General features: G+C 42.5%; 2 long non-coding RNA genes across 2 annotated transcripts in view; one reads left to right on the forward strand and one right to left on the reverse strand.

Annotated features, from left to right (window-relative positions):
- The window catches only part of LOC131825022 (uncharacterized), a 41172-nt gene extending 26086 nt beyond the window's left edge, over nt 1-15086 (forward strand). The window contains exons 3-5 of the long non-coding RNA XR_009351090.1: nt 12000-12119; nt 14100-14248; nt 14949-15086. This is a non-coding gene — a long non-coding RNA (uncharacterized LOC131825022). The remainder of the gene's footprint in view (nt 1-11999; nt 12120-14099; nt 14249-14948) is intronic.
- Nucleotides 2771-18231, reverse strand: LOC131825023 (uncharacterized). The gene is made up of 3 exons (XR_009351091.1): nt 17558-18231; nt 14782-17340; nt 2771-2899 (listed from the first exon to the last, which is right to left on the reverse strand). It is a non-coding gene; the product is annotated as an uncharacterized LOC131825023 (long non-coding RNA).
- Between the last annotated feature and the right edge of the window lie 3523 nt (nt 18232-21754).

The raw sequence follows: 21754 nt of genomic DNA on the forward strand, positions 1-21754 counted from the left end.
GTAAAATGTGAGGGCAGATAGACAAGGACTATCCCTCATTTTTACCTCTGCCCTTCACACAGTGCCCTGGCCTGTAGTTAAGTTCTCAATAAAGATTTGTTAATTAAATCAATGAACTAGAAATCTAGTTCATAAAAGAGGGTTATTTGAGGAGATGAAGAAAAGGAAGATGATGTGTTAGCTTTAAGCATGGATCAGCTTAGTAGGAAAAACACTTTAGATGGTGATTGGTGGGATTTCATGGCTCGGGACCCAGCTTGGCACTCTGTAGGCTTACTTTCTTTCTAAGGATCAGAGCCACATTTTCCTGCAGAGTGCCTCTGTCTGGGTAGCTATCGGTGTTTTCCACCTCACTGTAGGAATCCAGTTTCCCTCCACGTGACTAACTTCTTCTCCTGGAAGAGAGGGGGTAGAGAACAGCTTTGGAATAGGGGGATTTACTCAGAAGGTGTTGAGTCTCCAGGAGGACATCCTAGAAACTGTATTTTGTCCCTTGTGTGTCCATCAAATAAATGTCTGATGCTTCCTAGAAACTCGAAATCTGTTTATTGGGATGATCTACTACAAACTTTTTGAAATATATTTGATGTAACCCATAATAATCCAAATGAGACCCAAAACAAAACAAGGCACACCTGTAGCTCATTTGTTTCTACTGTTTCAATTGCTCCAATTCCCACTTTTGCCAGGAGCAGATTAGGATCACCTGTCAAACTGACTTATGATTTAATGAAGCATCTCATGTACATTCATTTGGTTCTCCAAAATAATCCCGTGAAGAAAACACACTTCTCCTTTTCAAATGCAGTTCAGTCTTTTCTTAATACAAAACACTTTCTAACATTACTACTGACTCTATTGAAATGGATGAACACATTATAAAGCACTTTATCTTTATTGCTGCTGAAAGTGATCCATAAAGAGCATGATTGCCAGCTGCGTATCCCAGGCACATGATTTCATTACTGGGCCCTTATGGAGCCATCAGTCCCATAGATGGTCCTCTCTGCTTGACAGACCAGCCATTGAATTCTAAACTTGACTTAATCTCAAGTGCCATCTTCAGGTCACCAGAGATCACCCCAGCCTGAATCCAGTAGATGCTACCAGAAACCTGGGGTGCCTGGACTGTTCTTAGAGTCTGCTCAAGAAGCCTGTCACGCTTTTGATAACCCAAAGTCACAGCTTCTGATCAAAGGGTCCCTCTTGGATGAAGCTGACCTACGTGTCCGTGGACTGTCCATAAACATTCTTAACAGGTGGCAACCCTAATTTTAATTCTCTAGCCATGTTCATGTCCAGAGTGAGGGCCAGCCACCATTCAGAAGTGGGGTGGTAAGGAGCTTAATACTGTTCTGGCGTTTGTGTGTGGGCTGGGGGTGATCCAGTTTCTCTGGGTATCTTTAAATATCACTTAACCTCCCAACCAGAGATTAGTCTCAACTAGGAGGAGTGTGGGTGGTTAAAAAAATTCTCTTGTCAGCACGAAAATATACATCAGCTTCACAACTGGCTATGAATTTCTGTGGAATCCCAGGAATTTAGAGGTAACCATGTCCAGATCTCTCACTTCACAGATGAGGGATGAGAACTCCCATTTATCAAGACCTCTTGAGTACCTAGCGCAGTTTCAGTTGGCTGAGGAGGAAACTGATGATACCTTTGTCTGAGCACACACACAGAACATCGCAGTCTGGAAGGAAAAGAGTTTTGATTAAAGAACAGAGGATGAAAAGAGGAGCAGCCACCGGGCAGGACAGAGGTGACTAGGTTTGCTGGAAGGTGGAGGGAGGGTGACAGAAAGAGGGAGGTTGCCTAGGATACAGTAAACACATTTCTGTACCTCAGCGGAAGATACTGGAAGTACAATGCCTGAGCCAATTCCAGGGCTGCCTTTGCCGCAATACTCCAGGTTGCTAATGCCTACTTTCAAGGTAAGTTTGTTTGATTGGAAGCTGTAGAAGTGTGTTCCAGAAGGCTACAAGGGGTGAAAATGTTTTATTATTATCATTAATTCTTACTATAATGATGATACTAGTCACCACATCTCAAAAGATACGTGCTAACAACTGCCATGGGCATAATGTATCTTATATAAATTAATTTTTACAGCAACCTTGGAGGCTGGTATTCTTCTCCTTATTTTAGAGATGACATTTTTTGGCCAGGTTGTCACAGCAAATGGCAGATCTGGGATTTGAATCCAGGTTGTCTGGCTCCGAATTTAAGTGACGGAATTTCAAACGTGTAATCTCTACTCAAAACAAATAGATTCAATGTCCTCATCGCCCCATTTTTATGCTAAGTCAGTGCAGAGTCCAGTAGCACTGAGCATAACAGCTTTGGGAGAAACCACTAGCAATGAGATAAGCTGCCCCTTCGCTTATTCTGAATTCATGGACGCAAATACCTTCTTTGTGCTTGTCAGCCTTTCAAATTCCTGGTATACTCACCCTTGATTCCAGATGTCCAGCCACAATTTATGAGCTCTAATTAAATAGGATCCCTTCTCCTTATTGTATCCTTCAGACAGAGTCCTATCACACAAAACAAAACAAAAACACTTCTCTTTGATCTAATTTTGGCATTCTTGCTCTTATTAGTTAAAAACTAGTCCTCTTTAAAATAGGATACAGAGTGCCTTTAAAAGTCCACCAAGAAGAAACATCGAGTTGGGCAATACTGGGGTAAAGAAACAAATCTTGGGAATTGGCAAAAAGAGGAGGAAAGAGGAATGCCAAAAAACTTGGCAGGCAGGTTTTAACTGTGTGAGGGCATGTGCTCATCTGAAATTGGGGAAATCATCCAGATTCATTCCTGTGACTTATGTGACAATGGGCATTCTTCGAAAGAGGAGTAAGCCATATAACTTCGGCAGGAATTCCTCGTCAGAGAGAGCCTGTGAGGAAAGAGAGCAGGCTGCTTTTGGGGTTTGTGGATGCACTGGGCAAAAAGAGCTGGCTGTGAGTGGAGGTGTGCGGGGACAGGGATCTTTGGGCCACAGAGGGGAGAGGAAGCACAGAGGGAACATCCAGGACTTTATCAACGTTGTTGTGCTGCCAAGGGCTGCCTTGGAGGCCAGTTCACTGTAGCTCCAGGTTTGCCAAATTTCGAGAGACGAGAGCTCACTCCCCCTCTTCCTTTCGCTTAGCAAATTAAGGAAATGCAAGTCACCACCATGGCCCCTAGGAAAGGTCCAGCTGTCCTTCAAGGGCAGATCCTCTTAGCCCTGGAGGATCATGACTCTGCACTTCTCACGGAACAGGTCGTGTGTTTGCTTATGTGTATCTATTTATTTATATATCTTCTTTATCACTCCTCATTTCCTGGAGAAAACCCAGCTGTCTTAGTATGTAACTGGAAAGTATATGAGGGGGAGAATGTGGCTGTTGATAGTCATCTACGACCTAGAACATATTACTAAGTTCATTTGGATTTTTGTTTCTTTGTGCATAGTGAATCTCATAAGTAAATACAGAAATAGAATACCCTTCATTGAGCAACGTCACATCACCCTTGTATCTAGATGGAAGTCTTTCTTTCACCTTATGGCTCATTCTCTCGTCTCTCGTTATGAACAACCTTTTCTAACAGGACTTTCAAAGAATCACAGAATGTTACAGCCAAAAGGGAGATAATGAATGAAAAAAAGAACTTTTCCACTATGAAGTTCCATTCAAACACAAAAGTCCTTACAAATGCTTACGTTGGGGAAAGAGATATCCAAATCCCCATGTTGCATTCGGAGTCTGTTTTCTGTTTGTTCTGTTCTCAGTAGGGAGAACAGCTCATTACTGTCCTGGGCAAGGGCCTTTTATATACTTGAAAACCACTGCTGGCGAACCCTGTAACCCTCTCGCCTCTGAGCGGAATTACCTTGGTTCCTTTCACCTTCCCTGATCTTTATTTCTCAGACCTCTCACCTCTTCGGTGGCTTTCTGTGAATCAACTCCAGTTTCTCACTCTCCTGCATTAACTGCAGACCTGAGAAAGGGTCTGCCCGGGTTCGCGTGGCCAGGGAGATGGGAACGGAGGCGGGCAGGGCCAGCCGAATTTGTTAGTGGACAACCACCATGGAAAATGGGGGGAGCAGTAGGCAGTCTTTACGTAAGTTAGAAATCAGACTTTCCCCTGCCATGTCGTCTTCATTTCATAGTTCTCCAAACAATGGCACATACAGATATCAGGGAAGCATTTCTTTGCTATTGGCCCAGTTCTTCCACCGGCATCCAGAACACTGCCTTGTTAAATGTTTTGTCCTCATAGGCTAGACATACATTTTAACTAGTTACTGGCAACTTCAAATGAAGAGTTCTCACCTACATATGACCTAGATTTTCAGCTTCTTTCAAATTCTGAAGTGAGGGGATATGAGGTTTCTATGTCAGGCCTGGGATCGTGTGTTAGAGCTGAGTGGCAGTGGTCCCAGATAAGTGGGGGCACTGCCTCCAGTTTCCCTAAATCCTATCTGGCCGGTTGTTATGGATGGAATTGTGTCTCCCTAAATTCCTATTTTGAAGCTCTAACCCCAATGTGACTATATGCAGAGACAGGGCCGTTAAGAAAGCAGTTAGGATGGGCACCTGGGTGGCTCAGTAGGTTAAGTGTCTGCTTTCAGCTCAGGTCATACATGATCCCAGAGTCCCGGAATCAAGCCCCAGGTCGGGCTCTCTGCTCAGCAGGGAGTCTGCTTCTGCTTCTCCCTCACCGTCTCTCCTCTTTCTCAAATAAATAAAATCTTTTTTAAAAAAGCAAGCAAGCAAGCAAGCAGCTAGGACCCATGTCCTTAGCGGAAGGGACACCAGAGAGCTCTCTCTCTCTCTCTCACTCTCACCATGTGTCTACAGAAGAAAAGGAAAGACACCGACACAGGGAGAAGGCGGCAGATGTCCGTAAACCCAAAGAGAGCTCGCACTGGAAACCAGTCCTGATGGGAACTCCATCTTGGACTCCCAGCCCCTAGAACTGTAAGAAAGGAAGTTTCTGTTGTTTAAGTCCTCCATCTGTGGTGTTCTGTTACAGAAGCCCAAGGAGACTGATACTCGCATGTATTTCCCTTTGTGCCTAGCTTCTGCCGGCATTTGAAGTTGAGATCCCCGCTCTCTGTGAGAAAATATCCAGTTCTGATATTTTGTCTACGGGTAGAGAAAGTTAAAATGGAGAGATAATGTGTAAGACAGTACATAACCCAAGAGATGTACAAACTGATACCAAGGACAGAATTGTCAATGGCTGGGATGGAGGGGGAGAATAGAGAAGTCTCCACTGTGGGGAGACAGCACGTCAGAAGGCTTTTGAGAGATTAGGGGGATTTCAGCAAATGGTGACGGCACAGAGTTAGCAGCACAGGGGAGCAGCCATGAGAGTGGAGGATATATCACTAGATTTGACTACAGCTCAGGGTCCACTGCAGGTGGGGGAGGTGTGGTAGGAAATAAGGCCAGAAAAGGAGGGGAGAGTGAGATCATGAGCCCTGAAAGCCATGCCAGAGGGTTTGGTTCAACTTTGGAATGAATGAGGTGTACCTGAGGGAATGGAGGAAGGAACTGAGTGGATGAAAGGCATGGTTTAATTAATTAATTCAGAAAATATTTATTGGAAACATCCAAAGTGCCAGGTACTGTAAATGTAGTTGTGGACAAGACAGAACTAAGTCTCTGCCCTCAGGGAGCTGACAGAAATAAGCAATCAGATATATAACATAATGTCATAATGCTGTAAGAAAAATAAAGCAGTGTAAGGAGAAGTAAGAGGTAGAGTGTAACATGGGAGGTAGTTGCTTTGGATGCCCATGGTCAGGGAAAGCATGATATTTGGGCAAAATCCTGAATGAGGTGACTTGAATCATGTGGGTATTGGAGAATATAATTCTAGACAGAGAGAACAGTAAGTACAAAGGCCCTTAGGCAGCAGCACAGTTATGTTCCTGGAAAAACATATAGGCCAATCTGGCTGGAGTAAGCAATGAGAAGAATAATGGGTTAAGGCTGTAGGAATCAAGCATCAGCTCTTTTTCTAGGAAGGGAACTCCAGTGCAGTGTGATGGATAGATAGAGGATGAGCACTGGAGCAGGAAGACCCCTAGGAGCCCATAGGAATGAAGAGGACCTACACCAGGGTGGGACAATTGAGTTGGAACTGTAGAGTCATACATAGTCTAGGAGGAGGGCATCTTTTGGACCAGCACACAAATGAAATCCCCAAACAGGGTTGGCCTCGGGAAAGACCGGGCTTTTGGGACAGGATGAGATGGGGTACCTTCCTCCCAATCTCTGGATCAATCGTGTACAATGATAGGTATCAGAGGAGGAGGAAAACCAAAAGTTCTGTATCTGTAACTGTTCCAAAGAAGCGTGAAGACAGAGATAGGGTTCATCTGTTTCCACAGCTCAGAAGCCTAGGCATTCTCCACGGGGCATCAGGGAGTATGTGGCTGTTTTTCTCCTATAAAGTACAACATTATCATTAACACTATAGACTTCTGGCAAACGTGGTTTGGCTTAGCCCTAGAATGAAAAGACTTTTTTTTAATACAGGAAGGAAAATAAAAAGAGTTGAAAGGCAATACAGAGGGAGGGGTTGAGGCAGGCCAGAATGTGGGTTGGCCGGCATAGCGGTAGTTTCTCTTTGGCTTTTTTTTTTTTTAATCTTTTCCTTTATTTATTTATTTATTTATTTATTTATTATTTATTTATTTATTTAGCTTTTGTGAGGAGAAGGTAAATAGTCCTCTGAGAACCATATAAAGCTCTGCTTCCGGATTGCAGTGGCCAGGGAGCGTGGTCATCACCTTTGGCATTCTTCTCTAATTTTTTACCCTTGGTGCTTTTCCTTTTCCTTGCTTGGCTGGGAGAATTATGAGCTCCTTAGGAAAGAATGCTGTACTTTCTCTGTTGGCCCTGCTGTGGGGCAAACGTTCAAAAAATGTTAACTGTAAATATCTGTGGTAAGAGCGCCCTCCTCTGGTATACCCTATTTGTCTTCAGCTGCCATTTCCCTGACAATACTGCGTTTTAGGCTTAATTATCTTTTTCACAAAATTGGCAGAGGAAAAAAGCAAAAGGTGTTATTGGGGATAAATCAATTTCAACCAATGTTTCTAGAACTTTCTTCCACAGTCCTAATCCTTAATTGACCATGGTCTATGAATCATCTGACCCAATTCTTCTTTGGAATTTATACTTAGCCTTTTATTAATTTGGAAAAAAGGTTAAAATGGCTGCAAATCAAAGCATTGAAGAGGTGTTGATACAATTCATTTGATCGCTTTTCTGCCTCTGTTCCTTTTATTTACTGAGGGACAAGCATTCTCCAAGGACCTTCGGGATCCTAAATGAGTAAGATACCGTCCTTGCCTTTGCTGAGTTTGGTGGTGGGAAAGATGGATGAATAAACACAAAATTACAATATAATTTGGCCACCAGATGGCCAAAAACTGAGGTGTGAAGAATAAAGTGAGTGGTCACAGGGGGATATGAATTAATTTCTTTGATTATTCAAACCCAAAGGTGAAAAAAAATGAATGAAAAAATATGAACTTATTTCTCCTGACAATCACATTTCTCTGTGAACTAGACCTCAAAATTCTATAAACAAATCATGAGAGGCTTAATATATTTTCTATGTTACTAATCTCACAAAGAGATTCTGGATCTGGAAGGAATATATCCATACATGCTCAGTCTTCTCTTAACTATTTCTTCTATGTTCAACAAAAAAATTTTCCTTTTATAATTTGAACATTTGGAGAGACTCTACATCTCTAGCTTCAACAAATTACATATTGCTTTTAATTGCAGAATACCAGTGTACAATGAAAAAGGTTGCATGTGGGTTTTTATAGGAAGCATAGTTTCGATAGAAACTCTTTTCCTCCATATAAACGGTGAGTTATATTTACTGAGACCCTTCAAAATTCATTCTTTACAGAGGAGAGGCTTGCCCCCTTCCTGATCTTCTGTGACATTTATCTATTGGTTCTAACCCACGATCTTATATATATGGAGCTCTCAATGTTACCAAGGTCCCAATGACCTTTACCCTTTTCTTTTGTTTTATTTGGAAAATGTATTAATTTAGTTTTCTTAGTTTTTTCTATGCCCCAAATCTTCTGCACAAGAAAAGCTTTAATTAAAACTGGGAGAAAGAGTTGGATGATGGGTAGAAAGAAAGAGAATATATTGGTGAATTACATTAGTCCTCCATATCTATCTCTTGGCTATGAAAGCAAATGAAATGTAATAGTGATATGATGATAATGGTGACAGGAAAATCATTACGGTGATATGAAACATAATGGTGATATTTTGGGCTATACTTCTCACCAGGCATGGATGGAGTCATTTGTTATTTTATTTCTATTTATTTTGCTATTTAAAATATTTATTTGTAACTACTTCATATTCTTTTTCGTATTTGCATAACCTTGGTCATCTTTTTCATTTCTTTCTCAATATTGGCTGTGACTTTCAGTTGTGTACTAAAGAAAATGTTTCTATCCCTTAAAGGTGAACTGATGATCTTCCTTTCTCATAGGACAGTGAACTCTAGGACTCTTGTTTTGGGTCCCTTCGCTTCTGTCGCTCATCCGGCACTCTGCCCCAAAATATCTTCTAAACTCAAGAATCCCTAAGAGGCTCTTAGAGAAGTTGCCACAATGTCTTTATGTGATACCTTGAGAAACACTGATTTCTGGCATCATCTTGGTGATTTAAAATAAAAACCTCAAGTGGCCTTGGAGGAATACAGAAGCTCTATGGACCTTTGAACCTGCTTGGTCCTCAGCCTGTCTCGCTGATCCACTATAGCTGGAGGCACAAGGGCTGGGCATATACATGCATGGTGGGCAACCGAGACTTTTAGTTCTGTTTACCTTTTTTTTTTTTTTGATGGGTGCAGAGGTGCTAAGTCAAAAATAGAAGTGAAACACAATACTCAGAATGGCAGTGAGAAATAAACAGAGGTGAGGGAAGCAAGACAGAGGGACAGGGTGAAGGGCACTTGAGCTCCATTGGCTCTATCCCTCATGGGCTGTGTGTCCTGGAGTCAGCCATGGATGTGCTCGGGGCCACATCTTCCCTACTCGAAAGTGATCAGTGCTCCTTATAGGAGGTTCAGAGAGGATGAGGAAGAAGACAGGGGTTGAAATACATGGGGCTTAGGATTCTCATCCCTGTTTCAATATGAGCAGTTCTGTTTTATTCTATTTTATGTATTTGGTTTTATCATAATATCTTATGTGAAGAAAGCAAAAGGTATTTTTTGAAGATTTTATTTATTTATTTGAGAGAGAGAGAGTGAGCATGAGCAGGCATGAGCAGGGTGGAGGGGCCAAGGGAGAGGAAAAAGCAGACTCTATGCTGAGGGGGAGCCCTATGTGAGGCTCCATCCCAGGACCCTGAGATCATGACCTGAGCCCAAGGCAGCTACTGAACCGAAAGAACTGCCCAGGTGCCCCAAGAAAGCAAAAGATCTTCAATCCACCAAAAAGCCTGAGGCTGCCAAAGGCCACCACAGAAAGCTTAGGCATCAAGCCAGTCCAAAGGCAGCTAAACAGAGGGGTATCCTGGTGGCAGCCTTTAATTTCAGGACGAAGCCACACCTGTGCCTATACGGTCTTCCAGGGTTTTCAGTTATGTGAGTCAATAAATTCCACTCTGCTTTTGGTTTAAGCCATTTAGAGTTGAGTTTTTTTGGGCACCTGAGTGGCTCAGTGGGTTAAAGCCTCTGCCTTCTGCTCAGGTCATGATCCCAGGGTCCTGGGATCCAGCCCCGCATTGGACCCTCTGCTCAGCAGGGAGCCTGCTATCCCCACCCCCACTCTCTCTCTCTGCCTGCCTCTCTGCCTACTTGTGATCTCTGTCAAATAAGTAAATAAAATCCTAAAAAAAAAAAAAAAAAAAGAATTGAGTTTTTCTGTCACTTGCAACCAGAAGAATCTAATTGGATCAGACAGTGTTTAAAAGAGAGTCAACAAATGTTTATTGAAATGTCATAGAGTATGAAATCATAAATGCTCGAGATATAACTCAAAGAACTACTTCTGTCAGCAAAAACCTTAACTTTAATACACTGTCCTCTGTGTATGGAAACCAGTCTTGATTTACTATCAATAGGACATCTCCTTTGACTGTTTACTTAACTAGTGATAAAAAAAACTCTTACTCAGGAAGCAATTAAGTGGATAGTTTGGTCTCTCTAACATGTTTAGATCAACTGAACTCACGTGGAGGTAGATAAATCTACCAAATGTGAAACCAATAAAAGCAGGTAATTGCAAAATTACAAAGCACATTGAAGGAAAGGGCTAAAATCACTCTCCCACACTGCTTTGTGAGAGTATACATTGTACAACTTTTAAGGGTAATTTGACAATATTACCAAAAGCCTTAGAACTGTGGTCCCACTTAAATTTGGTGATCATCCTTGTGGAAATTTATCCTAAGTAACTAACTGTGGATATACACAAAATCTTAGATACAGAGAGATGTCCATTACTGCACTGATTACAAAAGCATGCACACACACACACACACACACACACACACACACACACACACACACAGGCTTAAATGCATGGAGGAAATCATTCTAGTGTGGAGCAGTATGGGACTAGCTAGCTATGTATGGCTTATCTGCACAATGGAACCCCATTAATCTCATTTAAAATAACACAGGAATACTGTCACAAAGTACTCTTGCTGATATATTATTAGGTAAAATAGATTTTCAAACAGTATGTAGAGTATACTCCTATATTTGTAAAAAAAATCTGTGTAGATATATAATGGATATTAATTTGGCAAAGAAATTACATAGTCCTGTGTTCAGTAAAGTAAAAAATGGCTCTGCTAGTGGCTGGATCATGATGTTGCCAAGTGGAAGTTAACAATGTTTAAAGAATATAAACAATACTGTACTAGGCCATTCTGACCATGTTTGGAACAAGATAAAGAAAAAGCCACTCTACAACCTAAAATATCTTTTCTAACACTGATGACTGCTACTTTCTTTTTAAACTGATGACGACTCTCCCCCACTTGAGTTTTTTCCTTTTAAGGTGAAAATTAAGATAGTTATCACCAAATTTCCTTTCTTTTTGACAGAACCCAGTCCAGATTTGATCCCCGTTGCCCTAATGTTTCCTTAAACATATCCAGAAAGAGCCCAAATGCCCTAAAAAACCCTCTCAATTCCCTTTTTGGGGTCTCCAGCCAAAGGGCTTTAACCATGCTAAAGGAGATAAACTGGGCCCCACCCACTCACCAGAAGAGGCTGGAAATTCCATCTCAGCTGAGTTTTACATGGTATACAGCAAAGAGAGGGGCTACAACTGTTCAGGTCTCTGTGGGAGCCATCGAGGTGCTTATTGCCCTTTTTCTAAGATATCAGCTTCATTTCTTCCACCAAGCTGGGTACAAAGATCTTACATTGTAGGATAAGGCCAAAAATCTGGGGTTCAGTCCCCCTTCTGAGAAGCCAAGTCACTACTTGAAGGCTGTCTGGGGTGCAGTGGGACATAGGTCTTCCCCTTTTGAAGAACCCACTACCACTGGCCTCCTCCCTAATGAGCCTCCTGTCCCAGTTCAGACCTCCTCCACTCAGCACCAGCCTCCTTCCTGAAGGAGTAAGCCTTTGCCTTCTAGTGCCAGCTAGCTTCCATTTCCAGCTCTGCAACTGAAATGTATCAAGTGCTGGGTTCGAAATAAAGGAGGCCAAAAGAAGCACCCCTTGTTCTTTTCTAGTACTGAGTTCAGCACACATCAATCTGTGAATAATCCTGGCACACATTCTAGGAAAGGTTCGGAATATATATATCCTCAAGGGTCAAAAGTAAGTGTCTTATCTTTGCATTATGGACGTTTAAAAATGTTTATGTAGATTACCTTTTCCTTCTTTTTTTTTTTTTTCCATTTTATTTTATTTCTTTTCAGTGTTCCAAAATTCATTGTTTTACCTTTTCTTTCTAATTTTTCTTCTATGAACATCTGTTTTCACAGTAAAAAACCAAAAATACGTCATTTAACTAATGAAAGGGTAAAACAAGAAGGAAGAAAAGGGCCTGCTGCTGTGAAGGTACAAGAGTAACAGTCCAGCACAAGAACAAGACAGCCCTGGAGGTTGGTATTCCCCGGCATTCTGAAGTCAAGGCATCAACCTTTTGGCTCTGAATTGTACTTGTGGGAATACTTTAAGTAGCTTTTTAGTCCTCTGTTTATCAGCAAATACAAGGTAGCCCTATGGAGGTAGTAGAGGTTATTGGGAGTTCCCAACTGGGGAGAATGGCTTTTAGAGGGGAAATGTAATGATGGGTTCTACCCCTGGTTTTATATTAGAATGACTGATCCCTGGCCCCCACTTCCAGTGATTTGGTTGGTTATGGATTAAAGGGAAGAGAGGATGGGTAAAGAATGGAACCATACAAACTCCCCTATTCGTAACTGTCCTCAGGGCCCTCTTTGTAAGGAAAAGTGGGACCAGAGATTCTTTCCATCAGCGTTTTCTCAGGTAGGGTAGGTGTACCCCATTGGTACACAAACTATGCATATTGCTGCAGGAAAAAACATTTTAAAATAATTTTTAATGATGCATATTTATTATATTGTGCACTATACATCAAAGTCATGATTTTATGGTCATGTTAAAAGTTAAAAAAAGGAAAATCATTTATGCAAAAACGCAAGCCAATAGCTACAGACAGATTAGTCGTAGAGTAGGTGGTTCATGGATATGGCCAAAATCAAGATAGTGTGCATGTCTTTAGACTGGGAAATACTGACAAAAATTGCTTTCCTAGATTTTTCTGAATGTTGTGAGCTTTGGGCAGTGGTTCAGAGCAGTGCATCCTAACATTGGACTGAAAATATGTGAGGCTGGCTGAGAGTTTTGGAAAAACTCTTCTACCGGAAGATTTTAGTTCAGGAGTTCTGGGATGGGGCCCAGGACTGTTTGTTTTCATGAAGGTTACCTGATGGTGCTGGGTGAAGCCACTTGGGAACCTTGAAGAAGGGAGCAATACATCTTTGGGCCTGGAAGAGCAGTAGTTCTTCAAGAGAACTGAAGTTATTTTAAGTATTTGCTGGTTGCAAAGCCTATTCACTACCATTGACTGTCATCAGCATGGCTTTGTAAACTTTTAATTTTTAAACTGTGCCTTTGGGTCTCAGCATTGAGAGCGTGTGTGAAAATTAAAATACACACAAGTGAGCACACTATACCCCTGCCAAAAACACATTTTAATCTGATTTAACCAATTAAACAAACAGGAGTGAATTATGCCATTAGGCTCAACGGGGCTTCTAGAGCAAACCAACTGCGTGGTGCAGACCAGGCATGGGAGTCATAAAGTGTGTGCTTTAAGTGGAAAGGAGACCCTGGAGTGGGAGCTGTTCCATGGCAAATTGATGTTTACTCAGTGAGTTTCAGAGGAATCATTGTGAGGCGCCGGGGATGGAGGTGCTGGGTGGGAGCACTCTGGGATGGAAACCCTGCACAGGGGCCCGTGGGAGTCCCATGAGAAGGCGACCGAGAGGAGTGCAGAAGAGAAAGGTTAAAAACTGGAGAGCTGCAATCAGGCCAGGAGGGGATGAAGGACTAAGAGAAAGCAGAGAGCACTGGAAGGGCACAGAGATGTCACTGAAGGGCTGGTAAAGTCCTCCTCCGGAAAAGCTGCAAATAGTTGTGGAGCTCTGGGGAGAGGCAAACTATGATACCAGAAGCCATTTAGGAAGTAGAATGAATTCTTATATGAAATCATTAAATGCAAATACACCTCGGCGCCTGGGTGGCTCAGTCCGTTAAGTGTCTGACTCTTGAATGATTTTGGCTCAGGTTCTGATTAGGGTTGTTAGATCAAACCCCACATCAGCTCTGTGCTCAGTGGGGTGTCTGTTTGGGATTCTCTTTCTCCCTCTGCCCCATCTCCCTGCTTACATGCACGTGATCTCTAAATTTAAAAAAAAAAAAAAAAGAACTTAAAGAGCAAATACACATCTATGTCATTACAGCAAGTGAATATCTTGGATATCTTGTAGCAGTCTTTAGTACAATGGCTCTGTTTTATGGTTCAACTGGTGTTAAGTCATGTGTTCTGATTTTAGGGTGAGAAAAAATGAGATAGAAGCCCAAGATGACATCCAGATGGCCCTGCTCCAGTTTTAGTTGGGAAGTATGAATTGCAGAAGCTCCTGGATTTTGTGCGAGAGTGGATTCCTGGACCCCAAGCCAAGGGCCAATTGCCAGAGGCCAGGTCACTCAGCAGGGTTTCCAGAGGTAGTAGCTCGGTTTTTCGTTTTTTTTTTTTTTTTTTTTAACCTGCTCACAGGTGCCTAGTCAAATTCAAATTGTTCTCATTGTGTAGTGGAAAATTTTCATACCATGCTAAAAAAAACTTGGGACAAAGATTTTTTTTTTTTTTTTTTTTTACTGTCGCCTTTATCAGTTTCTTCATTCATACTTTTAAAACTAGTTCAAGGCTTTTAGTCCCCTTTTGCCGTATTTCTTACAGAGCCTGATGTTACAGGATTTGGGGTGCAATTTTCAAAGACATTGGCGTTAGTACCCCTTGGAGATATTGTGGAATAACTTTATAAACTAAATTAATTCAACTCTTCCGGATGGGGTAGGGTGGGGAAGAGATAGAAAACAGAGCTTAGCAAAGTTTTTCCACTAGGTGTCACTCTTGACCCAATTAAACCCGCTGGCGGTGTTTCTAAATAGGAGTGTATCTGTAAAACATTTATTTCCTTGGTTACGTAAATATGAATAACAAAATGTCCCCACCTGTGTGTTCTGAAGTCCTTCCCTGATGATCATAAAAGACAACCACACATCTGCTCTCTGGAGGATTAATTCCTATCACTGCCACTTCTGTTGTAATACCTCTTTGGCGTGGTGCAGGCTGGCCGCGAGAGTCGGAAACTCAGTTCACTGATTGTTTTATGTCACAGGACCCAGCCCCTTCGGGGACCACACTGGAATCTCCTCTGATTAGAGCTACTGCCACATTTCCCGCTTGCTGCTCCCAGAAGTGCTGTCTGCGGCTCTCCCCACCAGAGGCACCTTCACCGCCGCACCTGTCCTCCACCTCTCCACGCGCTCCCGCCAGCCGCTTCCACCTTCCTGGGTGAGCTGGACTCCGGAAGGGCAAAGCGAAGTTCAGCGACTCTCAACCCCGGGAGGTCGGCTCTTCACCGCGCCCACACTGGGGCAGTGCTGCCAAAATCGCTGTGGTAATACTGAATTTCGGAATACAGAATTATTTCGATTGGCTATGAGTATTGGCCAAATTTGATTCATTTCTCATTTGCACTGCCTTCAGAGATAGAAATGGACGTACAATTTAGAGTTTACATAGAAGCAACGATCTGATTCAGAGAAGACTGTCTGGGGTTCTAATAAAAATATATTTTATTCTTATTAAAAATTTTTATTCTTCAAAATATAAGATCACCTTCAGAGAAGAAATGATGCACTAGTAACTAATATTTATATAACACTTTCTGGTTCAGGAAGTTGTCTCAAATCCATCACCTGGTGGTAGTTTCTGCATAACCTTGGGAAACAGGTATTATTACTACTGTGTATCTGATTGGGCCTACAGTTGTGACGTCCTATGCTTGTCAAACTGGAATTTTAATCTAGACCAACTGATGCCAAAAGCTATGAAGTACCTACCTTATACCATGTTCTTAACCAAGGTGTACATCAAAATGTCCTGGTGATTTCAATGTACTCCCAGACCCATGCTGGACATTCTTTCAGAATTCCCCGATATTGGGTTCATTCACTAACAAAACACAAAGTAGGCATATAATATTACATCAGGTAAAGAGGATATTTTGGGAAGAAAAACAAAGCTCACTGGGGAAGTAGAAAGTAACAGGGGTATTAATTTAGGAAGAGTCCATTGGGGAAGGCCAAATTTTCTGAGGTGGGGACATCTGAACTCAGGTCTGAATGAAGTGGGGCAGTGAAGTTTACAGATGTAGGTGAGAAGGATGTTCTAGCAGAGGGAATAGCAGGTTCAAAGGCCCTGAGGCAGGAGTGTGCTTGACATGTGGATCAAGAGGAAGGTGACCAGTGTGGCTAGGGTGGAGTTAATGAGGGCAGAGTGCTAGGAGATGCGTTGGGAGACAGCGTGTAGCCAGATGCTAGGCCTTCAACTGGTACTGCATGACTTTTAAAAACAGGTGCATGGGGCGCCTGGGTGGCTCAGTGGGTTAAGCCGCTGCCTTCAGCTCAGGTCATGATCTCAGGGTCCTGGGATCAGAGTCCCACATTGGGCTCTCTGCTCAGCAGGGAGCCTGCTTCCTCCCCTCTCTCTCTGCCTGCCTCTCTTCCTACCTGTGATCTCTCTCTGTCAAATAAATAAATAAAATCTTTCAAAAAAAATAATTTAAAAACAGGTGCAAGCACAAGTTTTCAATCTTCAAATGGTCTTTTCTTCTTTTACCTTGCCAAGCAATGAAAAGGAAAAACAAGGAAGGTAAAAGCAGAGCTAAAATACAGCCCTGATGAGCTGCCACTATTGCAATCACCATGAAGCTTCAGTTCAGGGTTGTTAGAGAGACCAAGAAGACTGAAAACGGTTAGTGGTGAATGAGTAGCTGCTAATTTGATAATCACCGTGAATCCGAGTGAAACAGATTTGTTCGCCTCACTGTCTACAATTTACTTTTATTTGTGATTGAATTGTAATTTCCATTTAAAATCATTATAAGGAAACAATACTTTCCCATCACGCTCACTTAAGTGCCATCCTAGAGTTTTTAGTTTTGCTTTAACATTAAATCTGGTCATGCTGTCTCTCATTCCCACAATCACGGCTTTCTCTTAAGTAGATGCTCTTCTTTTCCTTGTTGTGTTTATCACATGGCGGCAAACTACACATGCCTGGAGAAACAAGGATCACGTCTCGCTTCTAAGTACAAATTGATTATTTAGAAATTTTCTCTCAAGTGTGTTAAATATCTCCCATAATTTTGGAAGGAAAATATTTTGTGGATATCATTTAAAAAATACATTTATTAAAGCAGGACTAGAATGCCATATCCACACAGTTTAAATCTATGATAAATATAGTTGCAATAGATACTACTAATATTAATTTATTTTCCCCATGCCCAGATTTATTATTTTAACTACCATCTGGAAAAGAAAATGGTATGCTGTGATTAGTCACTTGCTTAAGCCAGCTGGCAAAGTCGGATGAGAGGGGAGTGGTAGGTGAGAGATGCAGGTAATTTTGCCTGGTATAGCACTCATGAGCCCGGATTCCGAGTGGCTGGCACACACAACACAGGTGAAGAGTAACTTCAGAAAACATGCAACTTTGGGCGCCTGGGTGGCTCAGTGGGTTAAGCCGCTGCCTTCGGCTCAGGTCATGATCTCAGGGTCCTGGGATCGAGTCCCGCGTCGGGCTCTCTGCTCAGCGGGGAGCCTGCTTCCCTCTCTCTCTCTCTCTCTGCCTGCCTCTCCATCTACTTGTGATTTCTCTCTGTCAAATAAATAAATAAAATCTTTAAAAAAAAAAAAGAAAACATGCAACTTTGATGACTTCGGAACATGGCAGTAATGAAGCAGTAAGTGAAAGTGGATGCAAAATGTGATCCTCTATCTATCTACATATGCAGTCCATAACATCTAAAATGATCTTGTCACAATATTGCCAGTGGTATTATTTTAGAGGAATGTGGTTTCTGAGTGATTTTATTTGAGATTTGTTGCATATCCATACTTTATAAGATAAACACATACTTATGTAACAAAGAAAAACATGTGCAATAAAGAACAAATTAGAGAACAAACAGCACTGAAAGATTTTTTTTTTTTTTTGAAGTGGTGTTTGTTGCATGGTGTGAAGATCACATCTTGGTTTCCTCTCAGCCTCACTGGTTTTTTTTTATAACTCACTAATGAGTTATTGATTCCTACTTAATATTTTTTTTAAGATTTTATTTATTTATTCGATAGAGAGAGATCACAAGTAGGCAGAGAGGCAGGCAGAGAGAGAGAGAGAGAAAGAGAGAGGGGCAGGCTCCCTGCTGAGCAGAGAGCCTGACGCGGGGCTCGATCCCAGGGCTCTGGGATCAAGACCAGACCGGAAGGCAGAGGCTTAAACCCACTGAGCCACCCAGGTGCCCCGATTCCTAGTTATTTTAACTTTGTGTTCCACAATAGAAGACCACAGCTCAATGCCTCTGTAAATTTTTTTTTTTTTGTTATAGTCACTCCGACTCTATACTGCAGAGGAAGGGATGATTTTGCTACGTGACTGTCAACCATCTTCTGGAGTCAGGCCTCAGGGAGGAGTTCTGGATTCCAGACCGTACTCGCCACTATATCCCTTCTGTCCACTAGAGGTCAGCAGATGACAGGACTCATGGGCTATTAAGGTTAACTTCTGTGTTGACAGATCTCTGGGAGACAAGTGAGAAATGGTCCAGGCGTAGCTGGCTGAGTGTCACAGTGACTCTGTCATTCAGAAAGCCGTATGGTTTATTTGTACTGGTGCAAATTAACAACAGAATGTTTCCCTCTCCTCTGAACTATGGAGATGCAGAAAACTAACTTCTGCTCCATTGTTAGGTATTTCCAAAGATGCCAAGAAACAAATCTACATACTTAGGAAAAGGATTTGCACCAAATAAAGTTTCTTTTTTCTTTAAGACTTGCACACTATAGACTATATACTATACACTATATATTGTACACTCTACACTATATATTGTTGGAGGTTCTGGTTAACTAAATTTGAGGCAGGGCTGATCTAAAGTTGAGGTATGAACAAAGGTGAACTGTTCTTGCCCTTAAGGTATATAGAATACAAAAGCCAGGGAATATGGTGCAGAAACTCTATACAGTTAAGAGGGTTTAAAGGAGTGGTGATGAGTAAAATAATATTAGAGATATGTGTTTGACTCTGAGTCAGGATTTGAAGAAAGTAATGCCTACAGATTAGAGTGCAAACGGGTTGAAAACGGGTACCTACCAAATCCAGGCTGTGGGAGGTACTTTGAACAACTTAATACTTTAAATTTCTGAAAATCTGAATTTTATTTAGATGGGCCATGCACTTCTTAGTTCGCTCTACTTCCCACCATTCCCTTCATTGTGCACCTAGCACTTCATGTATTTATGTCCCTTATCTTCCTGGCCCTCAAAGACATTTGTTGTTGCAACCCCATCTTAGAGGAGCTGGGGAGTGGGACACAGGAGGGACGAGGCAGACATCCAGGAGTTGGGGCATGAATATGGGACCAGAATTGGGAACAGGAAGTTGAGAGTGTGTACCCTGGGGTTGGTATATATAGACCGAGTTGACTCAGACTGAGGGACCATATTGGAAAATAGGTTACAAGGAGTTGGGGGTGGTGGTGGTGGTGGTGATTCAAGGAGTAGTTTGGGTCTGGTACTGCTGTAGGAAGCCCTGCAAATGCTTGAGAATCAGAGAATCAGGAAGTCCTAGAAGATACAGGAATCCACTGGTAAAGTACTGGCAACTGTATTTCCTGTTCACTCTGATTGATACACGTTTTCTCTATGGGATTAGATGAGTAGCACTGCTCTGCCAAAAGGAAAGAGCCAACTCTGGGGCCAAACATGATGGACATGTATGGATGTTGCCCTTCACCACCACACCAGACCTCAACACTTACAAGTGTGTCTCCAGAAAGGTTGCAGGCTTGAGAGAACTCAGTTCCATCTAGGACATGGGTTTCTTTTCCTTGGAAGATCTAGGCAGCACAGTGAGGGTCCAAGACACTGGTGGAGTCAGTAGTGCTGGTCCTGCTCCAGACATTGACTTAATGGCTCACTAGGGGCAGAGTAACTTAATGATGGCACATTAGTTTTCTTATCATAATTTAAAGAGATTGCACGAGACAGTTTCAGAGGGGTTGTTCAGCATTAGTTTCTGATGACTGGAGCTCACTTAAGAAAGGCCAAGACCCAGCTCTTATAAATAAATCACATTGTCAACCAAGTACTGTGCTCTGGAGAGGAGTGCTGGTAGCACTGTATTATGGGAGGACATAGTGGTGGAGAGGGCCTAAGAGGGACAGAGTGTGTAAAGTCTAACAAGATTTGACACAGGTTCCAGTTCTAATTCTACCTTTTCCTAACCGAGTGACCATAGGAAAGGCACTGAACTTCTCTTAGTATCAATTTCATTTGCAAAGTGATGACACTGGGATGTGTCTGGCAGGGTTCTTTTGGAACGGAAATGAGAGTGTGTCTGTAAATGACTGGCATATCTTCATTTCAGCCCTCATCCCATGTGGAAGTCATTCCTGTGAACACCAGCACCCCATCTTTATGTGAGCAGGAGCAAAGTCTCAAGGATGCAGCAACCAGAGTTCATCTCCATGAGAAGAACTGCACGGAGCATATGTGCTGACGTTCCTCGATTAACTCAATTAAAACTCTGAATGGTTAATATGCTGTTTTCAGGCAGTTTTGATTGCCACAGCATTTTGTGGTTGCTCTGTCATCAAAAGAACCGAAGGAAGAATTGTGTTCAGAATCCAGAGGCTGTTTTTAGAGGAAGTGGGGAAGGTGCTGACTGCCCCACAGTGGGGATAGGGGGTGGGTCCCGAAGAAGAGCCACGGACCCCGACAGAGCTCTGCTCACCTGCCAGTGAGGCCTGCACTCCAGTGAGGTCCTCACTAGAACCTTGTTGCTTTGACATGGGTCTTGTTCTCCCGAGTCACTGGACTCTCTCCAGCAAAAGCCATGCTTTTCGGCACACCTGAGGGATATGCTGCACTCTTCTCTTTGAGAAAGGCTTGGCAAAGTGCAATTGTTTTGTAGAGAAGAAAGAAAGCAGAATGGGTGGGGAGAAGGAGTATCTCTGGGAGCCTGATGCAAGCCCTCTGCAGGAAATTGGGATATTATAATTTCCTCTAGAAAAATCTCAGTCAGGAATTTATTTTTTAAAAGATTTTATGTATGTATGTATGTATGTGTTTTAGAGAGAAAGAGAGAGAGCACACACACAGGAGTGGGAGGTGGGGGGTGGGAGGGCAGCGAAGAACAGGGAGAGAGGAAAAGGGAAAGAATGAACAAGCAGGCTCTGGGCTGAGTAAGGAGCCGGACCTGGGGCTCAATATCAGCACTGTGAGATCGTGACCTGAGCCAAGACCAAGAGTCAAGAAGCTTAACCAACTGAGCCAACCAGGTGCGCCAGGGGTTTAAATTAATAATAAAGTAATCTAATCAATAATTAACCAGAAAGGCCCATCTTGTTAGACATTGTCTTTTCTTTAGATAAAAATCTGTTTTGGATAGAATTTTGGATGGTTTCTAAGGCATGATGTCACTAAATGGGATTTCATAGTTTCACAGCATAACAAAGGAAATTTCTTTGGCTCACTTTTTTCTTCTTGAAGCAAGGTCCAGAATTACTTGTTAACCTCTAAAATTCTGAGGCTTGTTCAAAACTCAGCCATACATTCCTAAGGCCAGAGCAGCTTGGTTGAGTTAGGTGGGAGCAGGGCTTGGGGAAGTGGGGGAAGGTAGTGGGAGCACAGGGTGAGATTCAGATGGGAGAGGAGCCACAGCAACTTGCTTTTAGGTAGAACTAAGAGAAAGAGCCCTGAAATAGTTGCCAGAGCCTAGGTGCATTGCTGTGGGAGCTGGGGGCAGGTCAGGAGTAGGGTGGGGCACTACGTTTTAAGGAGGTACCCACAGTCAGGTTCTTGTGGGTGTGGGACCAGAGCCTGAGAGTGACCACCGCCTTAAACTTTTACTGTG

This window comes from Mustela lutreola, chromosome 2 (assembly GCF_030435805.1).
Source record: "Mustela lutreola isolate mMusLut2 chromosome 2, mMusLut2.pri, whole genome shotgun sequence".
NCBI lineage: Eukaryota > Metazoa > Chordata > Mammalia > Carnivora > Mustelidae > Mustela > Mustela lutreola.